Here is a 21,436-nt window from a genome sequence, read left to right as displayed (position 1 = left end):
GACTCTAACCCGGGCACCACAAAATGAGATGTAGTGTCCCAGGTGACATCTTAACTGCCAGGCCAAAAAGCCTGCCCATAAGATAGTGTTTTTGATTATTTATATTCCACTAAATATTAGAGCAAAGTAAAAAATGCTTCTGGCAAAATGGCTTTTGTTGTTGGATGCTTTAAGATCATGTTTTCTCAAAAGGGATTCTATCTCTCCCAAGGAGGTAAAAATTGGTTCTTGAGGGAGGAACAAAATCTCACCCTTTAAATGTATTAGCCTAAAGGAAAACACACATTACAGAAATAAACACACACACACATACATAGTATTAAAATTTCAAGGGAGTATGATTAAAAATGTCTGAAAAGACTTCTTAGGGGAGGTATTAATGGGGGAAAAGCCCTAGAAACACAATTTTTGATGTTTGTTTCTTGGTAGACTATTACATGAAAAACACGTAGATAAAGAAACAAGCTATTTCTTGGCATCTGCTTTGATCTCTAAGGCTTGGATCATTATCTAGAATATCGCTCCATAGAGAGCATGCATGTGGGTTGGAGAGAGGAAGGTGGGAACTGGATCTTCTGAGGTTAGAAGTCTTAAATCTAAAGGTCATGCTACAGTGGGGGTTGGAAGGACCATGGGCCAGCAAAATTCTAGAAAATAGGATTTGGACATAGGAAGTGTAAAGATATGTAAATATTTTCATAGTGACATTGGAGCTACCAATCCATGTTCACAGAGGAAATTGTGGCCTCAGGGATGACAACAAATAATGAAAAATTATAAAGTTACTACTGTGCCCCCTTTGGCTTTATGTAGACCCCGGATCTTGGTGATTTCTTTCTTCCCTATGTTTATTGGGGTACCTATTATTTCTCTCACTGAAGACATGTTGTTTTCTTTTCACATCAAGCGGGGTTATAAAATCTAGCAGGTACAAATCCATGTAGACCACTCTTCACCAACACACATTTTTTAAAAATGTCTTCAGTTTCATGCCAAAGCTAAGGATTGACAAGTGCAGAGAGGCATTCCACTTACTATGAATGATAGTGATCCTGTTCTCTGAAAGTTTGAAAGAGAGTGAGTTGGAGAATAGAAGAGTAACAGAGATAAACTGATCATGCCCTACTGATGAACATTGTAGGGAGCTTTGCCTTAATGAAGGTGGGAAAGAGAATCCTAGAGGAATGGTGGATCTGGGGCTGCAGAACAATTTGTCACCTGATCTCCCAAACAGTCTGCAAGTCAACTGTTCTCATTTGGAGAGTTCTCATGCACTTTCTCCTGTGCTTGGGTCATGCCCATGTAGATCATCCTCTGAGTTGCAGGAAAAAATCCAAGGGAAAACTTATCAATCAGTGCCTTGTTACTTTGCAGGACAATGTAAGTGTCTGCTTTAAGGGGTGGAATGTAGATGGGGGAATAGACTCATATTTACAGATATTCCCTGTTTGAAAATTTACGCTCTAGCTCTGAAACCTAGTCTCTCTGTCTGGCATATCCCTTTGGAGCTAGTCACTGCTTTGCTCAGATTTCCTTTTCTATCACTTCTATGAATGTTAATATTATTAGCACTCCAGAAGTCTAACTTGGGAAGCATCAGCTTCAGTAATGCATTTGTGCCTTGGAAACACTGTTTTCCAATTTCAGTGAATTTCTCTTGATCATTTTTTGACTTTCTTGGCTGAAACAGGTAAGTATTGTTCTTTGTTTCAGAAACTAATGAAAAGTATGGTGGTTCAGTGATCTGTGCCACTAGGAGCCCACCCATGAGGTGCTTTGATAATGTTTTCTGCTATTTATTCCTGCTGCTGTATATATTTTTCAGATGTTGCAGGGGGGAATAGTATATTATCAGTCTTTTTTTTAAAGATGTATTTATTTATTTGAAAGGCAAAGTTACATAGAGGCAGGAGGGGGGAGAGAGAGAGAGAGAGGGAGGGAGGGAGAAGAGGAGGGAGGGAGGGAGAAAAGGGGAGGGAGGGAAGGGGGAGGGAGGGAGGGAAGGAGGGAGGGAGATGTATTCCATCCTCTAATTCACTCCCCAAATAACTGCAATGGCTGGAGCTGGGCCGATATGAATCCAGGAGCCAGGAGCTTCTTCCAGGTCTCCCACATGAGTGCAGGGGTCCAAATGCTTGGCCGTCTTCTACTGCTTTCCTAGGCCATAGCAGGGAGCTAGATCAGAAGTGAAGCAGCCGGGACTTGAACTGGCACCCATATGGGATGCCGGCATTACAGGCAGTGGCTTTACTCACTACACCACAGCTCTGGCCCCATGTATTATCACTCTTAAATACCAACACCTTTGTTCTCTCAAGAATATTAGGAGATTTCAAAATCTGGGTCAATCTTCAAAATTTGAACAAGCAGTTCCATTTTATTTACATACTGAAGTGCAGCACAAGCAAGGCCTTGGCCATGACGGAATCTTCCATCTGTCTGTATTGGAAGGGAAATGTACGGGATTAAATGCTTACATTAGAAAAAAAGGAAAGGTCTTACATCAATACTCTCACTTCCTATTTCAAGAAACCAGAACAAGAAGAGCAAAATAAACCCAAAGCATGTACAAAGAAGGGAATAACAAAGGGCAGAAATCAATACAACTGAAATAGGAAAGCAGTAGAGACAAGAAACAAAACGCTGAGGCTTTTTAAAACTCAATAAAATTGATAAACCTCTAGCAGGGCTGACAGCAATAACAAAAAGGACACAAATCACCAATGTCAGTAATGAAACAAAGGATATCACTAGGAAACTCTGTAGACAGTTAAAGGATAATAGGGGAGAGAACGTATGATCAACCTCATATTTATAAATTTGGCAACCACAAGGGATTAGTGCCTCCACAACCACAAACTACCACGGCTTAATCAAAGAGGAATACATAATCTGAAAAGTCTTATAACCATTGCATAAAGTGAATTTGTGACTTAAAAATCCGAAAAAGGAGACAAATGTTGCGGCACAGTGGGCTAAACTACTGCTTAGGGTGTCCGCATGCCATATCAGAGTCCCTGTTCAAGTCCCACCTAATCCGTGTTTCCGAACCAACTTCCTGTTAGTCTTCCTGGGAGGGAGCAGATGATGGTCTTAGTACTTGGGACCCTGCTACCCCCATGGGAGACCCAGATGAAGTTAGTGGCTCCTGACTTTGGCCTGGTCCAGCCTTGGCTGTTGTGGGCCTTTGGAAAGAAAACCAGTAGAATAAGGTATCTCTGTCTCCGTGTCTCCCTCTCTGTCACTCTGCCTTTCAGATAAATAAATAAATCTGAAAAAAAAATCTCTAGACCTGATTAGTTTCACTGGAGAATTCTGACATTTGGAGGCTAATTAATACCATATTTATACACTTTTCCAGAAAACAGAAGAGAAGGAAACACTACCCAACACTACCCATTTAATGTGGCCAATATTTCCTTGATACCAAAAGCAAACAACAACAGTAAGAAAAAAAAAGATACTACAGACAAAAATGTATTATGAACTTAGATGTAACAATTCTTAACAAAATATCATATAATTGAGTCCAACAATGTACAAAAATGACTCTATAACTTGACCCATTCAGTTTGTTCCAGATATGCAAGGCTGGTTTAATTCTATAATTCACCATATAAACAGAGGAAGGAAGAAAAAACATTATATAACCATGTCAATTGATGTAGAAAAACCATATGCCAAAAATCTAGCATTCATTCATGATAAAATTGTTTAGCATGTTATGAATGGAGGGAAATTACCTCAGCTTATTAAAAAAATCTGCAAAAAAATCTACAGCTAACATCACAATTATTGGCAAAATACTGAGTGCATTTTCCTTAAGATTGAAACAAGGTAATGATGTAATCTCTTACCAGTACTAATCAGTGTGGAACTGGAGATTCTAGATGGTACAATAAGGAAAATGAAAGGAGATAAGAGGTGGATAGATCAGATAGGAAGGAATAAAATTGTGTATGTTTTCTTTTTCACCTGATGTGATTGTGTACTAAGAAAATCCCCGAGGCATCAACAAAATACCTCTAGAAGTAATAAGTAGATTTAACAAAGTCACAAGATACAAACTTCACACTTAAAAATCAATCCTATTTCTTCATACATCAATGAACATGAGCCTGTGTAAACCAAAATAAAATAACATTTATAGTCATTTCAAAGAAAATGAAATATTTATATACACCCCTAACAGTACATATATAGAATCTGAATGCTTATAATGACAGAATGGTAATGAAAGAAATCCAATAAGAGCTGAATAAATGGAGGACATATTGTGTTCATGAATTGGAAGATTCAACCTTATAAAAATGTTCTCACCAAATTGATCTATAGATTTAGTGTAGTTTCCTTCAATTCTTATAGTAAGTTTTTAATAGACATGGATGAGCTTAGTATACAATTTATGTGGAATTGTACAGACACTAGAATAGTTAACATAATTACAAAAAAGATGAAGTGGGGAAAATCACTCAACAGAATATCGTGTCTGTGCACACACACACACACACACACACACACATACACGTTCTGTTATTGGCAGAGAGATCGACTCATAGATGAAAAGAACTGAAGAAATAATGCAGAGATAGAGTTACGTGAATATGCTCAACTGATATTTGACAAAGGTGGAAAAGCAATTCAAAGAAAGGTAGAATATGATTTTTTCAACAAATGATGATGTAGAAATTGAGCATTCATGTACCAATATATGAAGTTTGACTGAAACTTCATTTTTATATAAAAACGAATTCTCAACTGGACGAAGAACATAATGTTAAACATAAATCTTTAGCACTTTTGGAAAAAATTATTGAAGAAAGTCTTTGGAATATAGGTCTAGACAAAGATGTCTTTGATTTGACACTAAAACAGGAAAAATTGGTAAACTGAACATGTCAAAATAAAAAACTTTTGCTTGGCAAAAGAAATGCTAAGAGGGTGAAAACACAAGCTAGAGACTGGGAGAAAATATTTGCACAGTGTGTATCCAATAAAGAACCGGCGTCTCACATACATGACGAACTCTCAAAACTCCATAGTAAAAATACCTAGACAGTTCAGTTAGAAAAGGTACAAAAGATAGGAATAGATATTTTATTGAAGAGGGTAGAAACATGCCAAAAAATACATGAGAAGATTTTCACCACATATGTAAATCAGAGAAATGCAAATTAAAACCTCATAAGGTATCACTACACATTTTTCAGAATGACTTAAATAAAAATTACTGGCAAGTATGTGGAGAAACTGAATTAACAATACATTGCAGAAAGAAGTTTGTTTCTTCAAAAATTAAGTATGCATCTCATACTTCCTGACAGCTACACCCTTATGCATTTATCCCAGATAAATGAAAACTGGTACTCACATAAAATCCATACACAAATACTTATCCTGGCTTTATTTGTAATATCCCAAACTGAAAACAACCCAGCTCTCCTTCAACAGTTGACTGGAAAAACACAGTGATGCATCCATACTATGGAATGCTACTCTGCGATATAAAGAAATGTCTGTGAGTACACATATTAGTGGATGAATATTCAGAGAATTATGCCATATTAAACAAAACCAATCTGAGAAGTTTGTATACAGTAAGATTCTATTTACATAACATTTTGGTAGGACAAAATTATAGAAATGCAGTGAAGACTAATAATAGTTGGCCATAGTAATAGATGAGGAAGGAGGAGTGGATTTGTTATAAAAATTCAACAGGAAAAATCCTTGTCCAGAGAGAAGAGGCCTAGAGAGGAGTCCTGTAACCTCGCTGTGACAATGGATACATGAACCCACATGTGATAACATTGTATAGAACCCAACAAACACATAAATGAGTATGAGTGAGCCTGGGAGCTTGTGAATAAGATCAGTGCATCTATGTTGTGATATGGCACTATAGTTTTGCAAGACATTACTGCTGGGGAAGATTAGGTTCAAAAGACAAGAGCTTATTTTCTAAGTGTTTTCTTACCTGCTGAAACTACAAGTAATTCTGTGATTATCTCAATAAAAATTTCAATTAGAAAATATTCTTTCACAGATTTACCTAGAAAGACCTTATTGCCTCACTGCCTACATCGGAATAAATACACCTGAAGGCGGAAGTCACAAACTCACATTCTTACTGAGATGGCACAGGGGTCATAAATAAGATCAATGGGCAAAGTTGGAACAAAGGAGTGGTGAGCATTGTGTTGAATTACAGAATGCATAGAATCCATAGAAGAATTTGGTATAATTCTTTTCATAATACACATTTTCATGAACTTTTTAAAAAGATTTATTTATTTATTTATTTGAAAGTCAGAGGTACAGAGAGAGAGGCAGAGAGAGAGAGGTGTTCCGTCTGATGGTTCACTCCCCAAATGGCCACAATGGCCGGAGCTGCGCTGATCTGAAGCCAGGAGCCAGGAGCTTCTTCCAGGTCTCCCACATGGGTGCAGGGGCCCAAGGACTTGGGCCATCTTCTACAGCTTTCCCAGGCCGTAGCAGAGAGCTGGATGGGAAGAGGAGCAGCCGGGACTAGAACCAGCGCCCAGCCAGTGCTTCAGGGATGCCAGCGCTTCAGGCCAGGGTGTTAACCCAGTGTGCCACAGCGCCGACCCCTCATGAACTTTTTTTTTTTTTTTAATTTTTTTGACAGGCAGAGTGGACAGTGAGAGAGAGAGACAGAGAGAAAGGTCTTCCTTTGCCGTTGGTTCACCCTCCAATGGCCGCCGCGGCCGGCGCGCTGCGGCCGGCGCGCTGCGGCCAGCGCACCGCACTGATCCGAAGGCAGGAGCCAGGTGCTTCTCCTGGTCTCCCATGGGGTGCAGGGCCCAAGCACTTGGGCCATCCTCCACTGCACTCCCTGGCCACAGCAGAGAGCTGGCCTGGAAGAGGGGCAACCGGGACAGGATCTGGCACCCCGACCGGGACTAGAACCCGGTGTGCTGGCGCTGCAAGGCGGAGGATTAGCCTAGTGAGCCGTGGCGCCGGCTCCTCATGAACTTTTTAAAGACCACTTTTATCCATGAATTTCAAATTCATTGCACCAAAATAAACTTATCTTTTAATTCTATTTTCTATAACTTTTTTTTTTTTTTTTTTTTTTTGACAGGCAGAGTGGACAGTGAGAGAGAGAGACAGAGAGAAAGGTCTTCCTTTGCCGTTGGTTCACCCTCCAATGGCCGCCGCGGCCGGCGCACCGCGCTGATCCGATGGCAGGAACCAGGAGCCAGGTGCTTTTCCTGGTCTCCCATGGGGTGCAGGGCCCAAGCACCTGGGCCATCCTCCACTGCACTCCCTGGCCACAGCAGAGGGCTGGCCTGGAAGAGGGGCAACCGGGACAGAATCCGGCGCCCCAACCGGGACTAGAACCCGGTGTGCCGGCGCCGCTAGGCGGAGGATTAGCCTAGTGAGCCGCGGCGCCGGCCTATTTTCTATAACTTTTAAAAGTACTCTCATACACAAATCTATACCCACAGACATCTGTATCTATCCATATCTCTATCTGAACTATTACACTTTCAGTTATACTTTACTATCTCCTACTTTATTTGAGCCTTTCTCCCTTCTGTATTTGTGCTTTCTTCCTTGAGAACAACTTGGGTTGTGTTCTCAATATATGCATTTCCTTGTGCAATCTTCTTCATGTAACCAACCAATCTTCTGACCATGGGGGCCCTCTTCCCGTGTCTCCTGTGTTACACCAGTCAAGAGTGTCCTCTGCTTTAGCTGTGCTGCTGTTCACTATATTTCCTCCTCCCATCCTCAGCCGCAAACTTATGGGCAAGAGTCACCTCCCACTCTGTGTCCCCCTTCCTGGTGGTCTTTCTGCTCCGAGCTGTCCCCTGCCCCCACTTCTGGATCATGTCTACTGAGAGCTTCCCTCTTACCTCTGCTAACTCTGGCCATCTCCCAGTGGGAATATCCTGATTATTAAATGTTGGTACCTAATTCAGTTTTATTTAAAAAAATAATCTTGTCTGCTGGACAAAATTCACCCATCAGCTACACTATACTAAAAGTATAAATATGACTACACATGTATGTATACCAAATGAAGTCAGTATTATTAATGTCCTAAAATAAAGGAAGTAGTTATTACAGATTTGGTAACTTCCTGGACTGTCTACTCTTAGAATTTTACAAGATTGGCAGTTACCATTTTTTAAAGTATGGTTTGTTTGCATTTGCCCTTAAAAATTCAATGTGGTTCTTGGGTTTTGGAGATATAAGATATCTGCTTGAGGTCAGTTTGTCCCCTCATCATGCGAAAACCTCAGAACTCCCAAGCAGCTCATTTCTGGCCAATGTCCCTCCATTCCCACCTGCTCAGCAATCTCTTCTAGAAGTATAGGAGTGACTTTCAGTGCAGCAGAATTGACTGTAATTACCCCCTGTTCCACTGTAGCCACTGAACTCACAGCAGAATTCTCAATACTGAGATTAAAGCTCATGCATGCTAGGGAGACTCAGGGACAAATGACAGATTTGCTATTTGCAGAGCATATACTGTTGTCTGTTTTAAATACTTTTATTAAAACATTATCCAGATCATGTATTTGAGAAAAGAAATTATTTATTCAGGGCTAGGGAGGGTAAAAAAATAAGATATTTCAATTATGGCAATACTGATAATAGCAGTGCTATTTATAATCACAGTGGTCAAATATTTGAAGCAGTGTCACAGCATTTGTGACATTCACTCAACAGCAAGTTATTAAGGGTGGAATTAAGTGGCTAATTACTTTCATCTTCAGTTTACTGCCTGTTGACCAGCCGTTTTTAGCAGAACATAACATGTCTAAATTGTATCAGGCTTATCTTTCGCTCTTTATGTAGTGGACAAGGATGTTAAATGGAGAGAAGGACAATGTTTTGATGCCAAATAAGGACCCATCAAGGCCCTAAATGGGCATGGCAAATTAAGGACACAAGATTCAGGTGGCATTTCAAGAAAGACTGGGTAAATTAAACTCCTACTGAAAGTCACAGCCTCATATGAAATCTCTCCAGCAGAATCAATGATCTGTAGGTCAAAAAAGAAATATAGCAATGGGGTGGTGTTAACATTTCTTTTCCTTTTATTTCCTTTTCCATTTATAAAGTGTTACTATGCTTCCGTCATTATGACATATTTTTAGTATCCTGCTCCCATCAGTTAACAATAGTGCACGAATATACTCTCATCTGAAATGATAGCAGACAAAATGATTTCTACCCCTTCCCACAAACACATTTCTAGCTAAAGTCACAGACTCAGCCAGTGTCTACTGGTTGTTACTGCAAAGACACTCACCAATAAAGCTGCTCACATGGCATGCCAAATAATCATGAAATAACTATGTGATTGTGCAAGTCTAGTTTTACTGATTCACCATCTATCAAAAAAGTAAAGAAATTTTGTCATTGTGTTCTTAATTAAGGCTGCCACTTTCCATTTTAATACTGTTTTGAATGGAAAAGATGTGTTTTGTTTGTACAATCTTGATTTAGAGTCCTATTTTATAGGTGAAACTCTCTCTCTCACCCCCACACCAGTGCCATGGTTGTTAGCGCAATTTAATTGAGTGAAGAAGCAGATAGTAGGGGGCTATAGCTGTCAAAAGAATGTATTGGCCTTGTCTTCAACCTTTTCTGCATTCCTCTATGGTCTCTCTATTTATCTTAGTTCTAACACATGCATTAAATGTCTTTGCTCACCAACAAAATTGATCTGCCAGCTTCCTGTGCGTGGGAGGGCTGCTGTCCATAGGGCCAGATGGGAGAAGGCAAAGACATTTGGTTCATTTCTTGGAGAACTTATCCATTTATTAATCTCTTCACTCTTACTTGTTTTCATTCTGTCAGCAGAAATATTTCTTCAGTTCTAGCCTACCTAAATTGAAAGCTTCCTGATTGAAACAAAACTGAAATTTAGCCCGGTTGAACAGTTTATGCCATTTCCTATGGAGCCTGTTCCCAGTTTGAGAAACTGCTCTTAGAAGAACCTCTAGATGTTATTTCTCTGACAGTTTCGTTTTTCTATTCTATTACCTGCTTCTTGCCTTTGGCTTTATTTTACCTTATGCAATTAACTGTCCATGCCAACTGGAGAAGTCTTCATATCCTATTCCAAAAATTCACTTAGAAAACAATTCCACATATCTTGCATTTACTTGTGAAGTAAGCTCATTACCTCGTTTGGATGGTTCTCTCTAAATGATCACCAGATTGATTTTAACATTCCATAATGGGAAGTGGGAAGCCGAGAATTCGGTATGCCCCACATCCAAGTCTGGGGAGATATTCTAACGTGGCTGTGAGCATCTGAATAAATGAGCTACTGTTGATTTTCAGATTTGTGTTCATTTTATTGGTTCCCATTGGCTGTAATTCTCTCTCACCATGTAAGCCCTTTGGTTAATTTTGCCATTGAAGTAGCAATCTAAATAAATAAGAGATCTTATAGTGACCAACTGAAATCTCTTGCCAGTGTCTTTAAAGCAGTCTCCTACTAGAAGTTAATACTACAAGGTCCATCAACATAGTAATTCTCCATTAAGTGATAGACAGTGAAAACTTACGCTAGAGGTTCATAATAATCATCATCTTGATATCTTTTAAAAATTTAGGTTCCTGGTTCCTCCCTCAGATTTCTGAATCAGCTCACACATCAGACTTGTGTCTCTAAAGAACCATCCATCCTATGCTCTTAACAATTTGGATACAAAGCCAAGATTATACATATGTAGTAGTAAAGACAATGGTTTCCTTAACTGTGTATTTATTTGAATATGTTCCTAAACCTGATTAATTATAAGACTCTTGCAGGGAGCCCTGCCATTTTTCAAGTTTCTAAATCCTACTTGACTGGCTTAGGCAAGAGCAGTGATAAAGTTTTTTATATTATTATTATTATTAAGACTCTCCACAAGTGGAACTTCAGCCTGTAACTGATACTCTGTCTTCCTGAGTCTCATGACAATCCCTTACTATAATTCTGCTTTTCATATGAGAAAACTGAGTATGTCATAAAAAATTTATTTTGAGATTGAACTTTATTATTCCTTTGGCTATTGATACTCATGCTTTCTGGTTTCCTTGAGAATAGTTTATCAAATTGGCTTGTTTTTCTCATATCCATCGTTATGTTATTGTGAAACTTCTGCATAATTTATTCCCATGTACTTTGGGAATATTCTATTACTGCAACATTTAAAGTGATAATGAAAAAACTTTTCTGAAAAACATCCCTGTGTATCTGATACTTAGAAGTGCAAATAGAAAACAAGAATTAATTCGCAAGTAGCTTGTTTGAGGGAGGTTTTATATATTTTTTGTGATGATATTCCTTTGTGTTTTCATGTGTAGCAGAACCTAGTTCAATCAAGTATTTATGAAATATTATTTGTACAGTTTATCAGTTAGAAAGGATTAGGTGGAATGGGAAGAGTGACAACCAACATTTGCTGAGTACATGATGTGTGCGAGGTAATCTGCCGAGCTTTGACTTGCATCATCTCCTTTGACCTTCATGATAGCTGTTAGCATCATTGTTCTTGGATGCGGAATCAGAGACCACTTCCAAGTGCTGCAGAGTTAGAAGTGGCAGAGCTCAGGTGTCAATGTTAGGTGGTGTGATCCCAGAGCACACAGGCTAAATTACTATGTGATGTAGCTGACCGGGAATAAAGTCTGTGTGAGCTTTTGAGAAAAATGAGTGAACAGCTGGTACCTTTGTTTGCAGAGAAGAACTGTATCCTAAGCACACAGAGAATACTGCCTTTAGTTAAGCTGTCCTTATTGGTCAACAATTTATTCTGGTGGGGCACCCTCATCTCTCATCATCTGACATCTGTGTCTTCACAACCTGGGGTGCAAAGGTGCTGTGGAAACAGCTGTCAAGCACATGTGCACTTTGTGCACTTGAGGCATGTATGGAGCTTCAGAAACCCAGACTGCTTGGATTTAAACATTGGCTTGCCATCTATTAGTAGTGTGACTTCAGGTGCGTCTTCGACCTCTATGTCTTAGTTTTCTCCTTTGTGAAAATGTTCTGATGTCTGGGGGTTATTTTGAGGATTATGAGTTAATAGAGTTGTGATGTTTAGGATGGTTCCTGGAACAAAGTGACCGCTCAATAAGTGTTAGAGTTCCTGATGCTATTGCTATATTAAAGGTTTCCATTGGGGACACTTTCCCTCTAAGTACTGAAATGTGCCCCCATTGCATATATTGAAGTCCTTATCCTCAGCATACCCCAGAATGTGAAATATTTGGAGACAGGGAATTAATGAGGTTAGGAGTAAGAGAAATCAAGTGGATGATACTGAATCCAGTATTACTAGTGTTTTTATGAGAAGAGGGAGAGAGAACAGAGATATGTGTGTGCACACACGCACACACACACACACAAATACCACATGAAGACACACTGGAAAGATAGCCATCCATACTCCAAGGAGAGAGAATTCAGGAGAAAATAAACATGCCAGCATTTGATGTTGAACTTCAAGCCTCTATTAACTTTGAGAAAATAGATTTCCATCCTTGAAGCTAACCAGTTTGTGATATTTTATTATGGTAGCCCTTCCAAAGTGATACAAACATCACAAATGGCAGTCTTGAATGTTTTATTGTAACTAGAGTAATGACAGACAATAAAGGTCACCCTTCCCTTCCATTCTTGTATCTCTCAATCTTGAAAGACCAGTTGCTTTTCTAGTGCTTTTGATTCTTGTCCAATTTGGGTATGAAAGAATATTGTTCATAGAGTTAGCATCTATACTCCAGAAGGAGGCATGGAACAAATAGCCATAGCAAGAGTTGTTTGAGTAGGGGCTTCTTGAATTTCCCTTGACATATTTGTCAGTCTCTGCTCCCTCCAATATATTCAATACTTTGCTCCACATATTAAAGCAAAGGTTGAAAAGGTATTTTTGAATAATGCTCCCAATGTACCTTATAAGCAAATTCATGCATGTGTACACACACAGACACAGGGAAAAAATGTGAATGACTTTTCAAGGTCACAAATTCAGTTGCCTAAAGACGGTAAAGTGTATTTTCCAGCTGTATCCAGGCTGCACACAGTATTGAGTTTGCTAGATCTAACTAGACAGTTCTGTCCCTGCGCATATATGACGGGTTGGTTTTTCCATATAACCTAAACAGAAGTCAGTGTAAACTCCACTCAGTTGGCTTAAGGGAAATAAATGGAGAGGTTTTACGAGTGATTATTAATAGAATTCTAATTTTGTATTGTTGAAAAGATATTTGGTTTAGTTTTCAGATCACAGGTGATCTTGGAATTGATGACAGGGAAATTGGGTATTGGGTGAATTATGAATACAGTCATGAAAATGTATGTTCCCTTTGGAGTTCCTCTCCCTTTCATGCATACCCTTCCCCATCAGCCCAGGAAAGTGATTTCAAACATCCACTCCTGTTTCCTCTCTGTTTTGCATCTGTTGCATTAATATCTGCCAAAAGGAAATACAACAAGCCATAGAAACTGTTCTGCAAAATAAGTACCAGGTTCTTAAATGGCAACTACACCAACTATAAAGAACTCAAAGTAGGAAAATGGAATGCTTTTACCTTTGACACACTTGCCTCTTCCAATTAAACAGCACCTGGACTTGTCAAAGAGAGAGCTCCATTTATTAGCATATCAAGAGTACCTGATGTACCCAGTAGGCTAATGTCTTGGATCATGAGTGGATTCAGATATTACACCTTATTAGTCACCCATTCATCAAGGTGATGATTATGGCCTCATTAAATCTCATCTCCCTGATAATCTAATTTTCTCCTAAGCTTCCAAAATGATAAGCAAATTTATTAACATTGCTGTCAATATCGAGTCAACTTGTTTGAACTCTGCAAAAAAAGGAGAATATTTTAATTTTGATATGTAATATTGAACATTCTAAAGAGAAAATATCAGCGAAGGCCAAAAATAATATTGTAACTATGGGAATTTCTGTAGGCTGATGACAACAGGTGGAATAAGGAGACCTACCTCTCTAAGATCACACCATGATGAAGTTCTGTGTGCACAGATCTGCATTTCCTACATATCTTAGTATTTCTTGATTCTCACCTTAATCCCTTTCTAAGTATCATCTCAGTTTCTGAGTTAGGCAACTCAGTGAAAAAAATTCTATGCAATGCTGTTTTTTTTTCTGTTGTATCTTTTCCTTTTTCCAGCAAAAGTTACCCAGACACATCAATACTTCACTTAGCATATTTTAATATCTCAATTCCACAAGCTGTTGCTTATTTAACAGACCTGCATAGCACTATAACTTAACCATTGAGGTTGGTTTTATGAATGTAATCTGCAGACATGCAGGGGCATTTTTTAAAATTTTTATTTATTCATTTATTTTAATTTGAAAAGCAGAAAGATAGGGAGAAAGAGATTGATATATTTTTCCATCACTGGTTCACTCTTCAGTTGCCCTCTAAGATCCAGGGCTGGGCCAGGCCAAATCCAGTAGTCAAGAACTCCATCCAGGTAACTAATATTGGTGTCAGGGACCCAGGAACTTCACTCATCACCTGCTGGCTTTCAGAATGCATCAGTAGGAAGTTGTGTTGGATGTGGAGTGGCCAGAATGCAAGTGAAGCACTTTGATATGGGATGCAGGTACCCGAAGCAGTGGCTTATCACACTGTACTACAGTGCTTGCCTGTACACAGGTGGTTTCTAAAAGTTCCTAAAAGAATGGAATTAAGTTTGTTTTGCTGCAAAAAATTGAAATTGATGTACAGATTTCTTAATATTAATTTTCATTAACTTTTTCACATTTCACATTTCACTTTTTAACATCCTGTATGCAGGAATGTCAACATTTTTTCACCAAAATAATCTTATTCATTCATTTACTCATTTATTCCAGAAGCAGAGAGGTGGTGCGATGGGGTGGGAGAGGTAATACAATCTGCTGGATCATTCCGAAAAGCAGTGGCCAGGACTCAGTCTGGGACCAAAGCCAAGAGCCCGTAACTGTATTCAAGTCTCCCATGTGGGTGGCAGGGATCCAACTACTTGCTGCCTACCAGGGGATATGCATTGGTAAGAAACTAGAATTGGGGTTTGGAGCTAGAAATCAAACCCAGGTACTCTGATACAGGCACTAGGTGTCTTATCTAATGTCTCAGCCACTAGGCCAAAAGTCCATCCCTAAACTTATTTTTTAATTCAACTTTTCTTTGAGCTCTTTTGAGCACCTTTCATGAACCCATACCCAAGGGTATCATAAACCTAGTATTATGGGAGACATTGTTCCTAAATTGTTCAGTGGTTGCTGCTGCCAGTTTAAAGACATTGTTAACTCCTTCTGTACATTTTGTTCAAATTCAATTAAATTAATGCCTTAATTATGGCTTCTTTCTTTGATAAAATATTAGTAACAAAATTATAGCTCTTTATTAACTCTTGAAGTGGTAGGCATAATTTTTTCCAAAGAAACTTTTTATTGAATGAGTACAAATTTCATAAGTAAAACTTTAATAATGCAGTGATTCTTCCCATTATACCCAGCCTCCCACCCTCACTCCCACCCCACGTCCTCTTCCCTTTCCAATTCCCACTCCCATTCTCCATTAAGATTCATTTTCAATTAACTTTATACACAGAAGACCAACTCTATACTAAGTAAAGCTTTCAACAATTTGCACACACACACAAAATATAAAAAGCTGAGAATAAGTTTTATGAGTTTTATGAGTTAATTCTAATAGTTAATTCACAATTGTCATAGTTAATTCACAAGTTTTATGAGTTAATTCTCATGGTACAGCTTAGTAAAGACAGAGGAACTGCATGGGGAATAAATGCACAGTGACTCCTGTTGTCAGTTTAACAATTAATGCTCTTACGTATGACATCAGTGATCACCCAAGGCTCTTGACATCAGCTTCCAAAGCTATGAAAGTCAATAGCTGAGTCCACGATCTCCTTAGTATTTAGACAAGGCCATAAGCAAAGTTGAAGTTCTCTCCTCCCTTCATGGAAAAGTATATCTTTGTTTGATGGCCCCTTCTTTCCACTGGGGTCTCACTCACAGAGATACTTCATGTGGGACAGTGTTTTGGCTTTCCATGCCTGAAATGCTCTCATAGGCATTTGAGCCAGACCAGAATGACTTCAGGGCTGATTCTGAGGTCAGAGTATGATATAGAGTGATTGTCATTCTATGAGTCTGCTGCATGGACTGCTTACCATGTTGAGACAATCTCTCCTTTTTGATTGTATCTATTGTTATTACCAGACACTTGATCTTATTTATATGATCCCTTTAACACTTAATCCTAGCTATATGATCAATTTAGCACTTAATATGATCTCTTTAACACTTAAGATGTTATTATTACCACTCAGCTTAATGGGATTTGGAGTCCCATAGCAAGATTTTAGTGTACCCTTAGAAAAAGTCCATAGGAATGTATGCAGAATTATACAGTTCTTCCATCTCAGAATCCCACTGTTATTTTTTACTGGGATCTGTTTTTAATTGACTTTATACACATATGATTAATTCTATGTTAAGTAAAACGTTCAACCAATGGTATTAAGAAGGAAACAACCCACATAAGAGATGGGCCAAGGACCTCAATAGACATTTTTCAAAAGAGGAAATCCAAATGGCCAACAGACACATGAAAAAATGTTCAGGATCACTAGCCATCAGGGAAATGCAAATCAAAACCATAATGAAGTTTCACCTCACCCCTGTTAGAATGGCTCACATACAGAAATCAACTAACAAAAGATGCTGGTGAGGATGCGGGGAAAAGGGGACACTAATAAACTGTTATGGGAATGCAAACTGGTAAAGCCACTATGGAAGTCAGTTTGGAGACTGCTCAGAAACCTGAATATAGCCCTACCATACAACCCAGCCATCACACTCTGTGGAATTTACCCAAAGGAAATTAAATTGGCAAATAAAAGAGCTGTCTGTACCTCAATGTTTATTGCAGCTCAATTCACAGTAGTTAAGACATGGAATGAACCTAAATGTCCATCAACAGTAGACTGGATAAGGAAATTATGGGATATGTACTCTATAGTATATTATACAGCAGTAAAAAAAAATGAAATCCGGTCATTTGTAACAAAATGGATGAATCTGGAAAACATCATGCTGAGTGAAATAAGCCAGTCCCAAAGGGACAAATATCATATGTTCTCCCTGATCGGTGACAACTAACTGAACACCTTGACAGTCAAGACAAAGGCTATTCAAGTCATTGCTTCTCAGAGTGTCAATTGCACTTCTATAGGTTTCCTTTTAGGTGCTCTGTTAGTTCTTACAGATTGAGGAAAACATATGTTATTTGTCCTTCTGGGACTGGCTTATTTCACTAAGCCTAATGTTTTCCAGATTCATCCATTTTGTTGCAAATGACCAGATTTCATTTATTTTTACTGCTGTGTAGTATACCTTAGAGTACATTTTCCATAATGTCTTTATCCAGTCTTCAGTTGATTGGCAAATAGGTTGATTCCATGTCTTAGCTATTGTGAATTGAGCTGCAATAAACATGGGGATGCAGATAGCTCTTTTATTTGTTGATTTCATTTCCCTTGGGTAAATTCCTAGGAGTGGGATGACAAGGTCATATGGTAGGACTATATTCAAATTTCTGATTTATCTCCAAACTGTCTCTGTAGTGGTTTTACCAGTTTACATTGCCACCAACAGAGGATTAGGGTACATTTTCCCCCACATCCTCACCAGCATCTTTTGTTAGTTGATTTCTGTATGTAAGCCATTCTAACAGGGGTGAGGTGAAACTTCATTGTGGTTTTGATTTGCATTTCTCTGATGGCTAGTGATCCTGAACATTTTTTTATGTGTCTGTTGGCCATTTGGATTTCCTCTTTTGAAAAATGTCTATTGAGGTCCTTGGCCCATCTCTTATGTGGGTTGTTTGTTTTGTTGTTGTAGAATTTCTTGATCTCTTTGTAGATTCTGGTTATTAAACATCTATTGGTTGCATAATTTGCAAATATTTTTCCATTCTGTCAGTTGCCTCTTCACTTTCCTATTTCTTTTGCTGTTCAGAAACTTCTCAATTTGCTGTAATCCCCTTTGTAATCCCATTTGTTAATTTTCGCTTTTATTGCCTGTGCCTCTGGGGTCTTTTCCACAAACTCTTTGCCAGTGCCAATGTGTTACAGGGTTTCCCCACTGTTCCCTAAAAATTTTACGGTAGCAGGTCATAGATTTAGGTCTTTAAACCATTTGAATGGATGTTTGTGTAAGGTGTAAGGTAGGGGTCTTGCTTCATACTTCTGCATGTGAAAATCCAGGTTTTCCCTGCTCCATTTGTTGAATAAACTGTCCTTGCTCCATGGATTGGTTTTAGTTCTTTGGTCAAATGTAAGCTGGTTTTAGATGCTTGGATTGATTTCTAGCATTTCTGTTTTGTTCCATTGGTCTATCCATCTGTCTTTGTACCAGTACCAGGCTATTTTGTTTATAACTGCCCTGTAGTATGTCTTAAAATCTGGCATTGTGATGCCTCTGGCTTTGTTTTTGTTGTATAGGATTGCTTTAGCTATTCGGAGTCTCTTGTGTTTCCATTTGAATTTCAACATCATTTTTCTATATCTGGGAAGAATGTCTTTGGTATTTTGATTGGTATCACATTGAATCTGTAAATTGCTTTTGATAGTATGGACATTTTGTTGGTATTGATTCTTCCAATCCATGAACATGGAAGATTTTTTCATTTTTATTGTGTCTTCTATTTATTTCTTTAATGTTTTGTAATTTTCATTGTAGAGATCTTTGACATCTTTGGTTAGATTCATTCCAAAGTAGTTGATTTTTTTTTGGTGGTTAGTGTTAATGAGATTATTCTTAGAATTAATTTCTCAGCAGTGGCATTGTCTGCCTATATGAAGGCCATTGATTTTTGTATGTTGATTTTATATACTGCTACTTTACCAAACTCTTTTATGAGTTCCAGTAGTCACTTAGTGGAGTCTTTTGGATCCCCTATATAAATAGAATCATGTCATCTGCAAATAGGAATAGTTTGACATCCTCTTTCCCAATTTCAATCCCTTTTACTTCTTTTTCTTGCCTAATGGATCTGGCTGAAACTTCTAGTACTATATTGAATAGCAGTTGTGAGAGTGGGCATCCTTGCCTGGTTCTGGGTCTCAGTGAGATTGCTTCCAGCTTTTCTCCATTCAGTAGTCTGCTGGCCGTGGGTTTGTCATAAATTGCCTTGATTGTGTTGAGGAATGTTCCTTCTAAATCCTATTTTCTTAGAGTTTTCTTCATGAAAGGGTGTTGTATTTTATCAAATGCTTTCTCTGCAACTATTGAGAAACTCATATTGTTTTTGTTCTGCAGTTTCTTAATGTAATGTATCACATTGATTGATTTGCGAACATTGAACCAACCCTGCATGCCAGAGATAAATCCCACTTGGTCTGGGTGGATGATCTTTCTGATGTGTTGTTGCATTCTACTGGCCAGAATTTTACTGAGGATTTTTGCGTCTATGTTCATCAGAGAAATTGGTCTGTAATTCTCTTTATTTGCTGCATCTTTTTCAGGTTTAGGAATCAAGGTGATACTGGCTTCCTAGAAAATTTGGGAGGGTTCCATCTCTTTCAATTGTTCTGAATAGTTTGAGAAGAATAGTAGTTAGTTCTTCTTTAAATGTCTGGTAGAATTCAGCAGTGAATCCATCCAGTCCTGAGCTTTTCTTTGTTGGGAGGGCCTTTATTACTGATTCAATTTCTGACTTGGTTATGGGTCTGTTTAGGTTTTCTTTGTCTTCATAGTTCAATTTATATAGGTTGTGTGTGTCCAGGAATATATCCAGTTCTGGTAGATTTTCCAGTTGATTGGTGTACAACACTTTGTAGTAATTTCTGATGACTTTTTATTTCTGTGGTATCTGTTGTTACATTCCCTTTTTCATCTTTAATTTTATTGATTTAGATCTTCTTTCTCCTTTTTTTGGTTAGTTGGGTCAATGGTGTGTAAATTTTGTTTATTTTTTCATAAAGCCTGATCTTTTTTATTTTTTATTCGATTCTGCTGATTTCTTCTCTAATTTTAATTATTTTTTGATGTAGGCACCTATTGCTATAAACTTTGCTCTTAACACTGCTTTTGGTGTATCCCATAAGTTTTGATATGTTGTGTTGTTATCTTCATTTACTTCCAGAAAGTTTTTGATTTCTCTTTTAATTTCTTCAATGACCCACTGTTCATTCAAAAGCATGTTGTTCAGTCTCCATGTGTTTGCATATGTTCTAGAATTCCTGAGCTGCTGATTTCCAGCTTCTTGCATTGTGGTCCGAGAAGTTGCATAGTATGATTTCCATATTTTTGAATTTGCTGAGACTTGCCTTATGGCCTAGCATGTGCTCCTCTCTAGAGAGAGTTCCATGCACTAGTGAGAAAAATAAGTATTCTTTGGCTGTAGAGTGTAAGTCTCTAGGTATCTGCTAGGTCTCTTTGGTCTATGGGGCCAATTAACTTGTTATTTCCTTATTGATTTTCTGTCTGGTTGATCTTTCCATTGCTGAAAGTAGAGTATTGAAGTCTACCATTACTATTGTATTTGAGTCTATATCTCCCTTTAAACCATTAACATTTCTTTTAGATAGCCAGGTGCCCTAAATTAGGTACTTGTACGTTTATAATATTCACATCTTCCTTTAGAATTCATCTTTAAATCATTTTATAGGGCCCTTTTTTGGCTCTTTTAAAAGTTTTTTTTTTTGTGTTAAAGTCTATTTTGTCTGATATTAGGATGGCTACACCATCTCTTTTTTGGTTTCTGTTAGCATGGATTATGTTTTTCCATCCTTTCACTTTCATCTTGTATGCATCTTTGTGGTAAGATGTGTTTCTTCTAGGCTGCAAATAGATGAGTTTTATTTTCTAATACATTCAGCTAGTATGTGTCTTTTTAACTGGGGAGTTGAGACCATTTACATTCTGCATGACTATTGTTATGTCATGACTTTGCCTTATCATGTTTCTGTAAATAGTCCTAATTTTGTATTTTGATTTTCCTTTGTACTTTTATTTGTTCATTTTCTATGTTCATCTTTGTAGTGATGTTCCTGTTTCTGTGTGTAGCACATCCTTGATCATCCTTTTCTAGGGCTGGGGGAATAGTTACAAATTCTTTTAATTTCTGTTGGCTGTGAAAGATCTTTACTTCTCCTTCATTCATAAATGAGAGCTTTGCAGAGTACAGTATTTTGGTTTGGCATTTTTTTTCCTCTAAGACTTGGAATATATCTCGCCATTCTCTCCTTGCCTGTTGTTTCTGTTGAGAGAAGTCTGCAATGAGTCTAATTGGAGTTCCTCTAAATATGGTTTGGTGTTTCTCTCATGCACATTTTAAGATCTTTTCTTTATGTTTTACTGTGGAGAATTTTACAGTACGTCATGGTGAAGGTCTTTTC

At 38.1% G+C, this 21,436-nt stretch overlaps 1 protein-coding gene across 9 annotated transcripts in view; it reads left to right on the top strand.

The window, feature by feature from the left end:
• AMPH (amphiphysin) overlaps nt 1-21,436 on the top strand; it is a 225,320-nt gene that overhangs the window by 100,456 nt on the left and 103,428 nt on the right. The gene's annotated exons all lie outside the window — the stretch shown is intronic.

This window comes from Oryctolagus cuniculus, chromosome 16 (assembly GCF_964237555.1).
Source record: "Oryctolagus cuniculus chromosome 16, mOryCun1.1, whole genome shotgun sequence".
Taxonomy (NCBI): domain Eukaryota; kingdom Metazoa; phylum Chordata; class Mammalia; order Lagomorpha; family Leporidae; genus Oryctolagus; species Oryctolagus cuniculus.
The sequence above is the reverse complement of the archived record's forward strand: the minus strand, read 5'-3'. Positions and strand labels throughout refer to the sequence as shown.